This window comes from Acomys minous, assembly GCF_964271855.1.
Source record: "Acomys minous genome assembly, chromosome: 2".
In the NCBI taxonomy this organism is placed as follows: domain Eukaryota; kingdom Metazoa; phylum Chordata; class Mammalia; order Rodentia; family Muridae; genus Acomys; species Acomys minous.
The window spans coordinates 33,250,219-33,268,656 of NC_140484.1; the positions used below are offsets into that span (position 1 = coordinate 33,250,219).

At 41.5% G+C, this 18,438-nt stretch overlaps 1 long non-coding RNA gene across 1 annotated transcript; it reads right to left on the reverse strand.

Annotated features, from left to right (window-relative positions):
* Positions 1-2,444: 2,444 nt before the first annotated feature.
* Positions 2,445-14,354, reverse strand: LOC311589896. The gene is made up of 3 exons (XR_014776679.1): positions 14,263-14,354; positions 3,248-3,398; positions 2,445-2,718 (listed from the first exon to the last, which is right to left on the reverse strand). It is a non-coding gene; the product is annotated as an uncharacterized lncRNA (long non-coding RNA).
* Between the last annotated feature and the right edge of the window lie 4,084 nt (positions 14,355-18,438).

Below are 18,438 nucleotides of genomic sequence, written 5' to 3' on the forward strand. Positions count from 1 at the left end.
GATGAGTTTATTCTGGTCTTTCCTTTGTTTCTTGGATCTATCTGAGTATTTTGCTTTGCTTTGTTTTGCCTGTACCACACTGTTCTCATGGCTGTCATGTTGTTTCTTTCATTTGTTATTGGATATTTTGTGTCTTTTGCATATCCATATAAAATTTAGTGTCTCTTCTTCATCGCCTACAAAATAATTTATCTGGACTCTGATTGGGATTACATTGGACTTATATATCAAGTTGGAAGGACTGTTGTCTTTAAAACATAGAGTTTTCCTGTCTGTGAGCAATTTCTCTATTTAGTTCCTAATTTCACTCTGAGTTTTATAATTTCCCTTAAAATTTTATTAGATTTATGCAAAATTATTCCATATTTTTGTAGAGACAACAAAAACAATATCATGATTTTAACATCCAGTTCTACTTATTTGCTAGTATATGTGAAAGAGATTGACTTTTGTATATTAATCTTGTTTCCTGCAATCTTACTTAATCGCATTGAGTCTACAAATATTTTTGGTAATCATTTCTGGTTCTCTACATAAATAATCATATCATTTTAAAAATAGTCTCAATCTGTATACCTTCTATTTCCTTTTATTATCTTACTACATTTTGCAGGATTTAAACTTTTAATTCATTTCTTCTAAAATTGCCACAATTTTTCCTCAACAGTGTCCACCACACCCTCCTCCACTCTTTTAATAGTTGCATCTCTCTCCAGGATTTAAAAAAAGTTTTGCTATGAGGCAGGGGAGATAGCTGAGATGCAATGTGCTTGCCTTGTAAGCATGAGACTCTGTGTGTGATTCCCCAGAACCCAAGGAACCAGCTGGGTTTGGTGGCATTTACCTCAACCCCAGTGCTGGGGAAATGGGAACAGGTAGAACCGTCAGCCTTGATGGCCAGGTAGCCTAGGCAACCTGGTGAGTTTCAAGCTAATGAGAGACTGTGTTCAAGCAACATTAGCAGAAACTGAACAGTGCTGAAGAACAACTTTAAGATTGTTCTCTGACCTACACACACACACACACACACACACACACACACACACACACACACACACTTTGCTGCATATCACAGATAATACAATGTTACCAATTACTTAGTAGGAATTTGCTTGGAAAAGCAAAAGCAAATTAATACTGAATGAACTAAAAAAATCAGCATTTTCACATTTAGTTAATTTATATTTTAGGTAAATATGGACAAAGTCCACTTCATATCAGTTCAAAAATCCAAAATGTTCTTTTGACAGGCCTGGTGATGACAGGAATCAGCAAGACAGCAAGATGAATTTCCCATCACCAGAAAAGGGGCCAGGAACATTTCCTCCCTCTGGTGTGTGCTCGGCCCTCTTCTGATAAGGTTCTTCCCAGGAAAGACAAGTGATCTTTGTCCAGTGAAACCACCTAGACACCATTTATCTTCATTTAAGAGGACTCAGGCTAAATAACTTATAAGGTTCTTGTCCTGTTAAACTCAGCTTTCTCATCCACAGGTTGATGACAATATTCTAATGGCGCCCCAAACATGCCGTCACTGTATTGCATAAGGAGCTGGGTGTAAGGCACATGTCATAGTCCTAATGCAGACAAAACACTCAATCCATGAGTCTACTCAACAAATCAACTAGTGAAGCTACTATTAACTTCTCCAACGCTATGAAGCACTTAGAGCCAGAGAACATTCTTCACTGTAGGGGTGTTTTCTCCATCTCAGATTTCTACTGCTTTGAAAATTACTGACACTGGCCTTTTCTCTTAATGGGTCTTAACACTCCTTTTTCTCAGGCAGATTATATTGTTTCTTTCACAGACCTTACCATGTCCTCTCTTCTTGGGGGAACCCTCAAGAGCCAAGACTTCTTTCTTTAAGATTTGCTTTCATTTTATATGATGAGTGTTTTGCTTGTATGTTTCTCTGTGTACTATGTGCAAGCATTGTCTATGGGGGGACAGCAAAGGGCATTGGACCCACTGGAACTAGAGTGACAGACCATTGTGAACCACTAGGTGGGTGCTAGGACTCGAACCTGGGTCCTCTGCAAGAACAGCAATTGTTCCTAAGTGCTGAGCCATCTCCCCATCCCAAGATTTAGGCCCTCTTTCTCATCCCTTCTTGCTTTGTATACTCTTTCAGAAGTCTTGGCCATTGCGGGGCTCACAACACAGTCTGTAAAAACTTCACTCCTCTTTAAAATTTCATGTCTGACAGTATGTGTAATGGCCCCTGAGCCACTGTATTCGAGAGGCTTGCTTTCATTTTACCATGCCTAAAGCACAATCTACCATTTTATCTAAAATCGATGCCTTTTTCAAACACCTCTTTTGCTATCAATAATTTATATCATTTGCACAACATTTTTGTACTGACAACCTATGACCACACTACAAAATAATCTGACTAACAGGGAAAGCCACCAATAAGCCCACCAGCCCCACCTGTTACTGTGATTATTTATTGTTTCTCTCCTCACGGTTCTTGCTGCGTGTGCCATGAACCAATGTACTCGCGGTTTCCAGTGCTAGCTGGGTCTTGCTTGTGGTCCTGAGTGGTCCATGAGGAGTTCGATGAGCAAAGCCTTTACAGTAGATTATTGTGCTACTGTGCTGTTTCCAGTAAGTGCCGTCCAGTTCAGCTGGCATGCTAAACTGACTACCCAGCACTGACTTACATAGCTTCCACAGTGTTCTTTCCGGAACGTGAAGTGATTCTTCGGTGTTCTAAAAACGAAGTCCAGGCTTTTTATTGAGAGCTTGGAAGCCATTTTCAAACAGGAGTTCATGCTTCTCCCACTTCCTCTCTTATTTCAGAAACTTTCAACTCGGGACATACTACTGAACAAAAATCCCAAATGGTCATTTCACTATAGTCTACCGGCCTCTAATCCCCACTTCCCCTTCTACATTCCCTTACCCCAGGGCTTTCCTTTACCTTCCCCAGCTACCCCACCTCTTGTGGTTACTCCACTCTTATATATCCTGTGTGTGTGTGTGTGTAATTTATTTATTTGTATTTACTCATTTAGTTATCTTGTCATAGCATGTGCAAGCACACACACATGTTGAAACCAAAGCACAACTTTTAAAAATATTAAATTCTCTTCTACTACATGGGTTCTGAAGATTAAATTCAGCTCATCAGGCTGGGAAGCAAAACAAACAAACAAACAAACAAACAAAAAAGAAAAAAAAACACTTTTAACTACTGAGCCATCTCACAGGCCCTCTGTGCCCACTTGTAACCACTTACTTAACAACCTCCAAGGCCATATCTTGTTCCTCAGTGCATCCTCAAAGTTTGCTTAGCACAAAGGACTTGCTCAGTACATCCTTATTAATGACGGGGACGAGGCTCACTGTCGACACAGCTGTACTGCCTTCTGCAACAAGCAGAAAGCAATCTGAGAACATCAGGGGAAAAAAGTCATTACATAGCTCCTCAAATGCGGTCAAAATCCCCAAGAGATTTAAATATATTTTACTTGAATGGGACAGACATAATCAATGGAAGGAACAAGGAGAAAAAAAGAAAGGAGGGAAGGAAGGAAGGAAGGAAAGAGGGAAAGAGAGAGGAAAGGAGGGAAGGAAGGAGGAAAAAAGCAAGGGAGAGAGAAGAGAGGGAAGAGGAGGGGAAGGAAAGAAGTGCCATTGGTCTCTCATTTTCACACACTGTATTTCACTATACCACAGCAGAGACAAATCTGAAGCACCCTAAAGCTGTAAAATCTTTGTCACATAGTATTTTAGGCCTCAGCTCCAAACAGTAAAAGGATCCAAAATAGGACCCCAGGCTTTGTCAGTGCACTTTGGTGTTTCAGACCAAAGCATCGAGACTGAAAGCCCAGGGCCTCAAAACTGGTGTTGCCTGAGAAGCCACTTTATCTCTGTGAGTGACTTCTTGCTTGACTGCAGTCAAGTTACTCACCTTTCCTAGGCTTTACTGTCTGCTGCTCTGGAGGAGAAGTGACCGCAATTCCCCGCAATCTTAGAACATAATTAACAACTCTCTCCCTCAAAGTCTCTATTTGGTAGCTTATGTGTTTCTGTTTGTCTGGGTTTTTTGTTTGTTTGTTTGTTTGTTTTTTGTTTTTTGTTTTGTTTGAGAAAAGGTCTCAATGTGTAGCCTTGGCTGGCTTGGAGCTCACTGGGTAAAACAGGCTGTCTTCAAACCCAGAGATCTTCTTGCCTCTGCCTCCCAAGTCCTGGAACAAAGGTGTGGACCACCATACCGGGCTTTGTAACACATGTTGATTTCTATGATGTAAATATTCCCAGAAAAACCGACTTAAAATTACATCAGGCTCACAAAATTCCTGGAAACCCAGCAGGCGGCTGCTCCCTGGTGCCTCGCTAGCAGGGTTGTTATGAAGATGACATGAATTAAGACCCTCGAAGTACTTAGAACTCGCTCTGGCATATTGTGAGCTTGGTTCAATGAATATTAGCTATTTAGGGCTTACCATCTTAGTTTACCCACTTCTACGGAAATGGAGGATCGAAACAGTATAGTGCACAAAAGCAGTTGCCTTGAATTTAGTCTATGCCAGCCTCTTCATAATCACATGCTTTATGTTCATGACTGCCAAGCAGCCCCATTGACTTACTTGATTTCCTTCCCTTTTCCTTAATTCATCTTTTTGGAGCAGTCTAAGAATCAGAAGACTGGCTTACAGCCACATACTGGGAAAGAAAAGGGTTTATAAAAAAAAAAGGATAGATAATCCCAAATGAATAATTTTTCCTGAATAACCATTTTAAGAAATGCTTAAGTACTAACTCAGCTAGCTCCGGAAGTTTCTTGGGGTGTGATAACTTACTGCCCATTTTGAGAGGGAATATGAATTGTATTCCACCTAGCCTTATTTCAAGATAATTTTATTCCCTGATATTTTTCCTGACACAAAATAAATAAGAATTTTTATTAAAAAGAATCCTCAAATATATTACTGTGAGCAGTGTGACTTTCTGCCTTTTGATTCCTGTGGGTATTTCCATGACTCTACCAATAAAATATCTGCTTACGCATATCATTTACTGGCTGTTGCATCAGAACTAATAGTTATGCAATAAATATTTGCTACCTGCAAAAAAAAATGACAGTTTTTGATCTTTAAGCCTAAAACTTGGCTAGCTGACAGCTCTATTCATCAGCGGGGAACCCCAGACCCAGACATTTTTCTGCAGAATATATCACCCTTTCTTGCTTATTTCTTCTTCTTCCTATGCCTTCCCAATTCCTTCTTGGTTTCTCCCACTCATATGGAGGTCTTTGTTTAGATTTTGTGATTTTTAATCTCTTCTCAGCCACTTCCTGAGTTGCCCCTTTCCCCCTGTTCCTATGACGTAATTTGTTACTTCTCTCCTGAATACCACACTTCACTGTCATCCTCAGATGTCAGGGAAATGTCAGATTGTGAACTTTACTGTTGACTAAATGCAGGAGGCAGTGAGAAGTCAAGGCTGCCATCATAGCCCTGTGCTGTGTTTAGAGAACGCAGACATGTCTTCCCATGCTTTGCTTATCATTGGCACACACCCCTTTCCAGGACCCTGGAGACCCTCTGACTCTGTGAGTTTGACTGTCCCAGATAGCATAAATTGATAAATAGAACCACATCATGTGTGCCTTTGTGACTGGCTTGTTGCTGTTAGCATGATGACGTCATGCTTTTTTACATGTTGTGGCTTGTGACAAATGTCTTTCTCTTTGATGGCTGACTTCTATTTGTATCTCCTGTACACATCACACCTAATACACTCATTATCCATCAGTGTACAGGAAAGATTCCCACTTTTAGGTTACTGTGGGCAATGCTAGAAGGGCATGTAGACCCTCGCTTTTAGTACTTTTAGTGGACTGTTGGACCATATGGTAAATCTATTTTTAACTCTTTTATAATTTTAATCTTGCTGTTATTTATTTGTATGCACACACACACACACCTGTGTTTACATGGTGTGTGTGTGTGTGTGTGTGTGTGTGTGTGTGTGTGTGTGTGTAGGTAAATGAACAATTCACAGGATTTAGTTTCCCTTCTTCCATTTGGGTTTCAGGGATTGAACATGGAACTCATGCCATTGGGCTTGGAGAATGAGTCTTCATCTACTAAGCCTTCTGTCCAGTCTTCTAGTTCTAATTTTTTAAGGAACTGACATGTTTCACAATGGCAGCACCATTTTACATTCCCATCAATAGGGCACAAGGGCTTTTTATAGAGTTCCTCTTGGAGTATAGCAATATACACTGTTATTGTCCCATTTTCTTTCTTTCTTTTTTCCTTCCTTCCTTCATTCTTTCTAGAATCCAGTTGTCTTACTTTGCTTTTCTGCTGCTGTAATAAAACACTGACCAAAACAACTTGGGGAAGCGAAGGGTTAATCTGGCTTACACTTGAGAGTCAGAGTCCATTATTGAGGGAAGTTGGGCCAGGAATTTAAGACAGGAACAAACATGGCACAGAAAATGCGACAGAAGACCTGAAGAAGTACTGCTTGCTCCTAAGGTGTGCTCAGTCTGCCTTTTTATACAACCCAGGACCACCTACCCTAGGGTGGCACAATCTACAGTAGGCTACTGTACAATCTACATCAAAAGCAATCAAGAAAATGCCCCAGACTCACCTACAGGCCCATCTGATAGGGACATTTCCTGAATCGAGGTTTCCCCCATATGACCTTGATTGATTTCAAGTTGGCAAAAACTAACCCTCACACCATCCTTAAGGGGAAACGGTGTGAGAAATGCTCAGTACTGCTCATTATCAGTGGTCTTTTATGTTTTTAAACAGAAATCTGAACTATTGAATCTAAGATATCCTCCCATTTCCACTCTCTTGAAACATGGACTATCATCTAATTTTTGCTTAAAAGTACAAATACCAGGTTTTGTTTCCAAGACTAGACCAGAGAGTACAGAATCTATTTAAATTCTGTGATGTGTTTTCTATTAATGATTTACTTTTTTCTCTGGCAGAAGTCATTCTGCCTGACTATCCAGGTCTGAGAAACACCTGTCCATGGCCAGAGGGCATTGGGCTACTTCTCCTTGCACTACAATTGACCGGCTGGCCTTCCTGCTTCCTCTTGATCAGTTTTATTATAGTATGATTTTATAACTTGAATGTAACAGTTTTAACAAATCTGCCCTATGCTGAAATCAGCAGTACAATCACGACATAGAACATGTTAAGAAGCCTTGATGATGACCTCTGTGTTAACGCAATGGAATCTACTTTGTGGTCATTATTGTTAACAGTTGCATAAAAAACTACTCATAGATTATAAACTATATCAATCTTACACTTCTATGGCTAGTACCTCTTCCAGGCTAATTTGTTATTGATAGAACATTCTTTTGAAGATAAAAAGGAGAAGGGAGGCTGGGGAGATGGCTTAGTGGCAGAAGCACCTGCTTTGCAAGCTCAAGGATCTGAGTTTGGATACCCAGTACCCACATGAAATCCAGACTTAATCCCAATGCTGGGGAAGTCAAACCAAGCAGATCCCTGGGGCGCATTGGTCAATTGGCCTAGCCAGTCAGTAAGCCCAGGTTCAGTGAGACATTGTGTCTCAAAAAATAGGGCAGAAAGGGATTGAGAAGGTTGTCTTTTTGCCTTTGGTGTCCACACCAAAGGTCCACATGCGCACCTATGCAAGTATTTTTGCCTTTGGTGTCCACACTCACAGCGGCACCTATACAAATACACCTACACTCACATGTGCAACACCCAGGAGAACATCCATTCCCCACTACATAAACCATACATAATGGGGAGATGGGAACCATTTGGAGACAAGGCGACGGAGAGGAAAGAGTGTACCTTTTTATCCTAAAGGTGCAAACTTAGAGAGGAACAATATGAGGCTGCTCTGATGGCTCGTTTTAAGGGTCAACGTGACACGATCTAGAACTAAAGGAGTCTCAGTGAGGGACTGTCTAGATCTTGTGGGCCTGTGTGCATGTCTATGAATGACTATTTTTAATCCCATTAATTGAAGTAAGAAGATCCACTTTGAATATGGGTAGCACCATTTCATGGGTGGAGTCCAGACTGAATGAAAAGAGGGTGCTGAACCCCAGAAGTCACATGTTCCTTGTTGTCCCTTCCTGATTATAGACTTAATGTGACCAGCTCCCTCAAGGACCTTCTGCCTTGATTTCCATGATCTGTAGCATCCAACTGTGAGCTAAAATAAACCTTTTCTCCCTCAAAACTGTTATTGTTGGGGTACTTCATCACATCAGGAAACCAAATCAAGACAGCTGTCACCATCTTATAGGTGGGTTCCCCCATCTGTGTGGTGGAACGGCTGTGTTCCTGGGGCCTGAAAAAACTCATCTTTCCTTTGCAGTACTGGTACTGATATTGGGCCTACTGACTTGCAAGCATGTTGGCTTGTTTGTGCCCCTCTTCTCTTATTTCTTTTCTTTGAGATGGTACTCTCCAAAATGTCCTTACTTCTTCCCAGTCACTGTTAAACTTTGAAAGCTCACTGCTCAATGGATATACATTTATTCTTCTCATATCACATTGATTTATTATTATTTTTTTAGAAATGTTCTTTTTCACTTAACACATATCACTAAGAATTTACTCCATGCAGGGTACTCATTTGTTCTTCCAGGAACTTTATTCTGTGTCAGCAAACGCTTTACTGAATATTTACTGTGCATAGGGCAAATTACATTAGAGTTCAATTAGAAACTAAGTATTCCTCTTGTCCTCTCACTATCTAGATTTTTTCCCCCTAGAGTCAGTCACTCTACAATTGTTAGTAGCACTTAATACTATTTCCCTTCTACACAAACACCATTTATTCCATAGTACAGGTATGGCTTCAGATTTCTCAGATGGTTTTGCAGGTTTTACTCACAGTGTGATTAGCCTTCATATATTTTTCAGTGATCCTTTAATTTAGCTGTTTTATTTTTTTTTGACTATTTTTAATCCCATTAATTGAAGCAAGAAGATCCACTTTGAATTTTTTTTGAATTTTTAAAATTAATTTATTCATATTACATCTCAATGGTTACCCCATCCCTTGTATCCTCCCATTCCTCCCTCACTTCCATTTTCCCCTTACTCCCCTCCCCTATGACTGTGACTGAGGGGGGCTTCTTCCCCCTTTATATGCTCATAGGGTATCAAGTCTCTTTTTGTTAGGCTGCTATCCTTCCTCTGAGTGCCACCAGGTCTCCCCATCCAGGGGTTGTGGTCAAATATGAAGTACCAGAGTACGTGTGAAAGTCACACCCCATTCTTCACTCAACTGTGAAGAATGTCCTGTCCATTGGCTAGATCTGGGTAGGGGTTTGAAGTTTACGGCCTGTATTGTCCTTGGCTGGTGCCATAGTTTGAGTGGGACCCCTGGGCCCAAATCTGCCTATCATAATGTTCTTCTTGTAGGTTTCTAAGACCCTCAGGATCCTTCTACCTTGCCATTCTCCCATGATTCTCTCATCTAGAGTCCCAATAGGATGTCCTCCCCTCTGTCCCAGTTTCCTGGTAAGTGAAGGCTTTCATGGGACATGCCCCTTGGGCTAGTATGCAAATATAAGTGAGTATATACCATTTGACTCTTTCTGCTTCAGGGTTAACTAACTCATACCTGATCTCAAGCTGTACTATAAATCAACAGTAATTAAAACAGCACGGTACTGGCACAGCAACAGGATGGTTGATCAGTGGAATCAAATCGAAGACCCAGATATGAATCCACACTCATAGGGTCACTTGATTTTTGACAAAGAAGCCAAATCCATTCAATGGAAAAAGGATAGCATCTTCAACAAATGGTGCTGGTCTAATTGGATGTCTATGTGTAAAAAAATGCAACTGGACCCATATTTGTCACCTTGCACAAAACTCAAATCCAAGTGGATCAAAGACCTCAACATAAAACCAGAGACACTAAGTCAGTTAGAAGAAAAAGTGGGGAAGAGCCTGGAACACATTGGCACAGGAGACAACTTCCTGAACAGAACTCCAACAGCACAGGCCTTAATGTCAACAATTAATAAATGGGACCTCATGAGTCTGAGAAGCTTCTGTAAGACACTGTCAAGAGAACAAAGTGACAGCCTACAGACTGGGAAAAGATCTTCACCAACCCTACATCTGACAAAGGTCTAATATCCAAATTATATAAAGAACTCAAGAAATTAAACACCACCAAACCAAATAACCCAATTGAGAAATGGGGCTTGGAACTAAACAGAGAATTCTCAACAGAGGAATATCAAATGGCTGAGAAACACTTAAAGAAATGCTCAACCTCCTTAGTCATCAGGGAAATGCAAGTCAAAACAATTCTGAGATTCTCTCTTACACCCATCAGAATGGCTAAGATCAAAAATTCAAGCGACACCACATGCTGGCGAAGATGTGGAAAGAGAGGAACACTCCTTCAGTGTTGGTGGGAATGCAAACTTGTACAACCACTTTGAAAATCTATCTGGTGCTATCTCAGAAAACTGGGAATAGGGCTTCCTCAAGACCCAGCTATTCCACTCCTTGGAATATACCCAGAAGATGCTCCAGCACACAACAAGAAAATTTGCTCAACCATGTTCATAGCAGCCTTATTCATAATAGCCAGATCATGGAAACAGCCTAAGTGTCCCTCAGTACAAGAATGGATAAAGAAACTGTGCTACATTTACACTATGGAATACTACTCAGCTATTAAAAACAAGGATTTCCAGAAATTTGTGGACAAATAGATTGAACTAGAAATTTAGCTGTTTTAATTAGAAATCCTTTAAGTTGAGCTGGAATATATGTTCCAAGGTTTCTGTCCGAAATCTCTCCATTCCTCTAGAGCTCACTTCTATCTTGACATCTCTGAAACCTTAATGGTGGGATCTAATTTCAACACTAAAATAATGCCTTATGTAAAGTCTTCTGGGGTAACTGGGTCAACAATCGGCAGTTTCTCCTGAAATCCTAATAGTTCTTTGCATCTAAATGGATCTGAATATTATTTAAGGTTACAAAATGTTAGAACTAAAAGAAAAAATCATCAATAAATAAGCTGAACCTCATCAAAGTTAAAACTGTTATGCTTCAAAAGAATTTATTAAGAAAATCAAACTCAGTCCAAAGAATGTGAGAAAAGATTTGCAAACCACCCCTCTGTCAGTGGCTCAGCATGCAGAAGATACAAAGGCCTCTTACAACTAGATAGCAAGGAGTCAGATAACCCAATTAAAAGCGGGCAAAGGATCTAAATAGACATTTCTTTAGAGAGGTATATAAATGGCAAACTTACATGAAGAGATATTTAACATCATTAATAAAGAAATGGAAGATATGCCTTATTTCTGTCTAGGATAACTAAAATAATATAATTTTTAAAATAGAAAAATCACAAGTCCTGGTGGAAGTGTAGAGAAATATATTAGAACCATAGACTGCTGGTGGGAACACAAACATTCCAGAGAGTGAGGAAACCAGTGTGATGCTGGTTTCTTAGTCAGCTAAGAATAGAGTCATCAGAGTTCTATTTGTAGGTATAATCCAATATGAATTGAGAACTTCTCCAGCAAAGTTTTGTATGTGACCATTCAATAGTCATAGTGGCCCAAAGCGGGAGCAACTTAAATATTTAATGACAGATGAATGATAAGTCAAATTTCACATATAAACCATACAAGGATATGGTATCTAGCCCTTAGAAAGTAGTGTAGGTTCAGGTACCACATGAACTATAAAGTTCTGCAAGTACTTTGTAGTTCTACAAGTACTGCAAGCCTCACAAGTGGTATATAATTTAGAGAAACAATATAAAGGCCACACATCTTAAGGTTCCATTTATAGAAAGCATCTAGTAAAAGGAAATCCACAAACACAGAGATAAAATTCACTGTCACCAGCACCTAGTGAGAGGGAAGAGTCGGGTGACTGCTTAATGGGTATAGGGTTTCCTTAGAAGGTGATGATGAAAATGTTCTTAGATTAGATAGCTACTAATGATTGTACAGCATTCTTGATGTACTAAATGCCAAGGAATCATAATTAGGGTGGTAAATTTCATGTTATGTGACTTTTACTTGAATTTTACTTGAAAATCTTATGGAATTTTATTCACTGTCTATGTGTCAGACACAGTGGGTGTGAAATTGATTAAGCTATTACTTCTCTCTCAGGGCTTCAAGGTTCTCAAGAAACAGATAAGTCAAATAATGTGGAGTGCTGGAATGTTCTCAAACATGCAACAACTGCTAAGGGAACATCCCGTCTCAGGTAATTGAGTGATAATGGTATCACAGCCTTCCAAAGGAGGCGGCTAGGAGGATAGATGGGGAAGCAGTTAAGGCTGCATATTCAGAGAGCTCCTTTTGGGGGACAGGCTCTGGGCCTGGTCAGGAACTCAATGATGGACAAGCACAGCAGCTATCCTTTACTCATGGGACTTCCTTCTGGCATAAAGACAGACACTAATCAAGTGATCAACTACCCACAGGCTCAAGTGAATATTATAAAGAAAAAATACTAATCTGTGGGCTGGGAGATTCCTCCTTATAGGTTAGCTCTCACGGTGTTGTCAGGTGCTGTGGGGCTGCCAGGGAGAAAACTATCACCTACAGTCTTATCTTTAATGACACAAACAGATACCACTGGAAAAATCTGCCTCAGAAATCACAAAACCTCAGTTGAATATGCGAATTGAATTTTTTTCATTTGAATATATTAATTGCATAAATCAAAGAGTTTCACTGTGATATTTTCTATTTTTAAAACCATTATCTATTTACATCTATCTGTGATGTACATACATACGTCTATGAGCTCACACATGCTGTGGCATGCATGTGGACATCAGATGGTGTCTGTCCTGACTTTGATCTTGTTTGAGTCAGGGTTTCTTGTTTGTCACTGTATATGCAGGGCAAACTTGTTTCTGAGCTGCAGGGGATTTTTTTTTTCCTCTTTGCCTCTCATCTCATTGTAGGAGTGGAAGGATCAGAGCTGCATGTGCAACTGTCAGTCTTTTACATGGGTTCTGGGAATACAAACTCACTCACGTCTTCATACTTGGGCAGCAAGTACTTTATTTGCCGAACCATTTCCCCATCCTTGACATTTTCATGCATACTCATAGCATTTCAACCATATTCACGACTGTTACCATCTCTAATTGTAAGAGTGTAATCTCTAGGCAGCAAGGGTGCCTTCATAGTGGGTAATCCAGAGATTAGTACACACATCTCCACTGTCTGAAGCTTTACCAAGAACAACTGAAATCTGAGACAGGAATCACAGGAGAAGTTTATTTGATGCATGAATGATAAGTAGTGTCTAAATGAATATGTGAAATTTATACATACCTTAGCCAGCTTTGTCTGCTAATTCTGATTTTTAAAAGATGTGGGAAAGGTCACATATATATTGGAATTTGTACACCCTCAAAATTCTATACTACCTTATTCATGGAATGTTCTGGCAGATCTAACAGACTTTCAGTTCCCTACATGGCAGGCTACTTTCTTTTTTGTTTTTTAAAATACTTTCATTGAATGTCTATGATTTACATGTCATGCACCAAAATCCCTCTCCTCCCCCCATTAAAATAAAAAAAAAGATAAACAAAATGTCTTGTCATAGAAGCTGTAGTGTATCACGCACTATAGCCTTTTGTCCACATATGTTTACTTTTAAATGTTCATTGCTACGAGTCATGGGTCTGGTTTGAGGCCTACACTATACTTACTGGACCCTCACTGGGACTGCTGTCAAATATCCCGTTGTTGCTGTGTGTCAAGGAGATTCTTAATCTTTGAATCTGTAGGTCCAGCCCCATCATGTGTTCCAGTAGGTCATACATGGGGTAGATGTTGGGGTGAGGTACACTCAGAGCCCTGGATCAGGGCCTGCTCCCTTGTCCTCAGGGCAGGGCCTGCTCTCCTGCTCTCCTGCTCCTGTGTCCTTAGGGCAGGGCCAGCTAACCCACTCCTGTGTCCTCGGGGCAGGGCCTACTCTCACGCCTCTGTGTCATCCTGTCGAGGCCAGCTGTTATCATGACAGGGCCTGCCCACTTGCTCCTGTGTCCTCAGGGCAGGGCCTGCCTACCCACTTAGCAGGCTACTTTGAAACTAGTTGCTCTTCCTATTGCTGGTGGAGTAAGTGGAAATGAGAACATACGATGGAACTAAGCAGCAAGAGAGGACAGAGGAGAAAGCAAAGCCAGGAGGCCGGGGCAGCACGGACTATCATGGAGCATAAGTTCTCCCTTTGTTCCTTCACACCCTCTGTTCCTCTGTACCTTGCTCTGTGATGGAAGGACTCTGGCCTTCTTCGACTACGACTTGGTCTTCTTTCTTCTAGTTACTCGTAGTGTGAGCTGGGACATCTATGGGAACACTGGGCATAGGGGTGGGGGACAGTGAGAATGAGATATCTGTTCTCCTGGTTCGACTTGGACAAGGCAGCAGGCTCACACCTGAGCCCGTAGTTTTGCTCTGGAGCAGGGTACCCTCCTCTGTGGTTACTTTCCTAGATCCTTCCCCCTTCACTATCACCCCTCCCCCAGGCCTTCAGGTCCCCACAATTCTCTATTGTCACTCCTCTGGGGGATCTCTTACCACATGCTGGTGTTTCCTTGAGCCCTCATCTTCATCACCTGTGTAGAAGGCCCTCTGTCGGTGTGTCAAGTTTGCTCCCCAACTTGAGAGATGGAACTGTCTCCAGCAGAAATGAAGCCCTTAGCTCTGACAAGGTGATCTTCTAAAACCCTGAGGAACAGAATAACAATTTTTACTGACCTCTTTCCTTGGCCTTCATAATGAAAAAAAAAAAAAAGAAAGGATGTTTAAAGTGTAATCAACATTTAATTATTGATGGGATACTGCTACCTTCATTAGTGCCCACTTTCCTCTGGTAAGCTCAGCTCCCTGAATAATTATAAACAAACCACGAAGCTATTTATAAATTGAGTTTTGAACATGTTAAGTTTGATGCCTGTTGATGATACTTCCTAAAGTGTCCTATGGTGATTTTTCTCTTTTAACCTCTGAGTTCTACATCAGTAGTCATACAGAATCCTTAAAAGCGATGGGTTGGTTTTAGGCTCTTTCACAATGTCAACTGCTCTGATTCTAAGCTTTCGATACTAAAGTTCCCTTGTGATTTGACCACATTCCCTTGGAGAGGTCTAAACAGGCACGTTCAACTCTTCCTGGGAGTAATTCCACAGTGAGGCCCCTGGGAAGACAGATGTTGGAAGGACAGAGATGGATATGGAGCTTGGTAACCTAAGGGGACCCTGTCGCCTTCACTGAGGAAGCTTGTCCTGGCTGACACAGACTCTTCTGCTCTGCACAGTCACCAGGGACTTGGCACTTCCAGACTTGGTTCCTGAAAGCTCTCTTCTGGTTACATGTTGTAAGCGGGTGCACTGTAGAGGCTCAGAACTGGGTACCATGACATTCTTGGGGAATAGGACTGGCTGTTGCACACTACATTCGAAAGCTCAGTGAGCTTGGGTGCTCAAGATGTGCCTAACAGTGAGATTTTCAACAACAGTGAGTGTCATGTCATCTTTCAACTTTTTCTCTGCCTGAATTTATTCTGCTAGAAGTAGTTGTTATTTATTATTGTTGTTGTTGTTGTTGTTATTATTATTATTATTATTATTATTATTATTATTATTATTATTATTATTATTATTATTATTTTGGGTGCATGTGTCTGGAGGGTGTGTGGATGTCAGATGATAACTGTAGGGGTTGGTTCTCATTCCATCATGTGCATTGTCAGGGATGATATCCTGTCATCAGGCTTGGCCGTGTCTTGCTGGTTGAGTTATCTCTCTGGCCTGCAGTCTGTGTCTTTTCTTATTGACTACAGTCAACTTCAGTGAGCCCGTAATACTTACTGGGCTCCTGTGGTTCCATCTTCCTGACTTGCCTTTCCCTCCCTCCCTCCCTCCCTCCCTCCCTTTCTCCCTCTTTCTTTCTTTCTTTCTTTCTTTCTTTCTTTCTTTCTTTCTTTCACTGAGCAACATTCCCACGTGACTGAGGAATACCTCACATTTCTGGTCATTCTGCCTCCACCTCCAGAGTGCTGAGGTTACAGGCATGCATCACTGTGCCCAATTTATGGGCAGATCAAAATCAGTGCCTTATGCATGCCAGACAAGCCTGATACCAAATAAGCCCATCCCCTGCTCCCCACCCCACCCCCATCTTTTTGATGGGGAATAAAAAGTGTATGGAGCCTCTCTGGGCTTAAAAACTGCTTCTCTGGTTAATGAGGACCATACAGCTTTATTCTAATTATGGTAGTCCCTTTGATAATGTCATGTTTCTGGAAGAGATGGGAAAGTTTGCATCCTTAAGTGCCAAGGCAGCAAAAACAGTTGCAGCATATATTAAACCCCGAGTAATTATAATATTCTATCAGATTCGTTCAGAGCAGGAGAGAGGCTTCGGCGTGAACGATCCTCAGATTCTCCCAGAGTGGCACAGGAGAGCATTCTGCCCAGTGTTTGGGAGACAGGACGGGGCAGAGAAAGCTGCAGCTAGTGCTTGTGTGTTATAGGAAGTCATGAGGAGCGCCTAGGAGACGCCTTTCTTTCTCAGCTCGGCCAGATCGAGGAATTATTCATCCCTCTTCTTTCTTAAAGAAGAAAGTGACCTTTCCCTGCTTCTTTGGTAAACATGAAGAATCAAAACCTCGCTGCCTTAGAAGGCCCTATTTGGACCGTATGCCTCTATTGTAGTCAGAGCATATGCTGTTGCTGTGGACTTCTCAAAATATATCCCCTAGGATCCCTCCTCTGCAGCTTTGTGAATGCTCCCTGGAAGGTCCTGTACTTTGCCTTTGTATTTTTCTGGTTGGTTCCTCTCTCTGGGTTTTACTCTGTATTTAACCTTACTCTGCAGAACAGAAGTTTTGCAATCAGCTTCCCCCTTTGGAAAACAGGATGAACAGTAACCTACCTTATCATCAGTGAGGATTACAAACCGAGATAATAATGTGCCCTCTCTCCACTTGGAAGCACTAGCCACGCTAACTCAGGTGAGGTTTATTCCTGGAAGAGGCCAGAGTTGTAGAACAGAGCCTGGCTGGGTGAACTGCATGGCCACATATGACCTTTGACCTTTGAACTCAGCATCAGCATCTTGCAAATGAGGTATGGGGAGCCACTCTCTACAGCAGGACTGAGCTTGGTGCCTAGGGAATGATCGCTATGCTAAAGTTGCAACAAAGCAATGAGGAGCCTTCTTAGGAACAGAAAAAGCCAACAGACACTTGAAGATTGCTAACATAATTTAATGTGTTCATGTGAGTAATTGGGAAAGACTAGAGAAAATTCAAAATATGAAACTCATTTCTTGTAATGAACCTTTGACCTTTCAGGCAAGAGGCAGCAGGAACATTCAGTACCAGGGACACATGATCAAGCACGGGATTATCAGTTGTTTGCTCACTATCAGGGAAGACATCAGGCTTTCATCTCTACAGATGCTCTTTAAGAAAGACTAAGTTGAGCAAGACGGTGTGTTCAACCTTTGACACTGAAAAAGGAGAGGGTTGGAGGGATGGAGCGAGGGGGGTGAGAGAAGGAGAGAGAATTCAAATAGATCAGACCCAAAAAGAGGTCCGGGCGTTGGGGCCATGGCTCAGAGGGCAAAGTGCAAGCATGAGGACCTAACTTTGGATCCCAAGCATGCAAGTTAATGCTAGCAATGATGATGACTCTGTAGCCTCTAGGTGGACCCTTAGGGCCCCAGACAACCACAGTAGGCCACTCAGCACACTCAAAGTTCAGTGAGAGACCCTGTCTCAAACAAACAAACAAAAATAAAAGTGTAAGAGTGGGAAGAAGAAACTGGGCTTCAGCCTGGCTTTCACACATGGATGCATACACAAGGGTACCACACAGACATGTACACACAATTAAAAGAAGGAAGTATGTGCCATTTTCTTCCAAGGGCATCTACATAGAGAGATGTTATAATGGCAAGAACACTGGGCTTGTTTTGTTTTGTTGTTTGTTTGTTTGTGACAAGAGCTTTCCGTAGAGCTCAGAATGGCCCCAAATTTACAATCTTCCTCCCTCGGCTTCTACAGATGTGTACTGTACACATATGGTTAGAATACTGACCTCTGACCCTAAGTCTGGTAGTCTATTGGCCAACTGTATATCTCTGAAGTGCAGTTGTTGTTGTCTGTATGTGTTGTTGTTTGTAGACAGCATGCGTGTAGAAGCCACAGGCCCATAGTTTTTGAGATGGGATCTCTTCAGTTAAGCTGAAGCTGTCTGATTCAGCTAGTCTCACTGGCCAGTGTCCGAGCAATCCTGATCTCTCTCCCTCCTCAGCATTGAGGTCACAGATGAATATTGTCACTTCTGACATGGGTGCTGGCATATGAGCTCAGCATTCTCATTTACTGACTGGGCCACCTCCCCAAACCTCTCAGTTGCTGTTGTTTT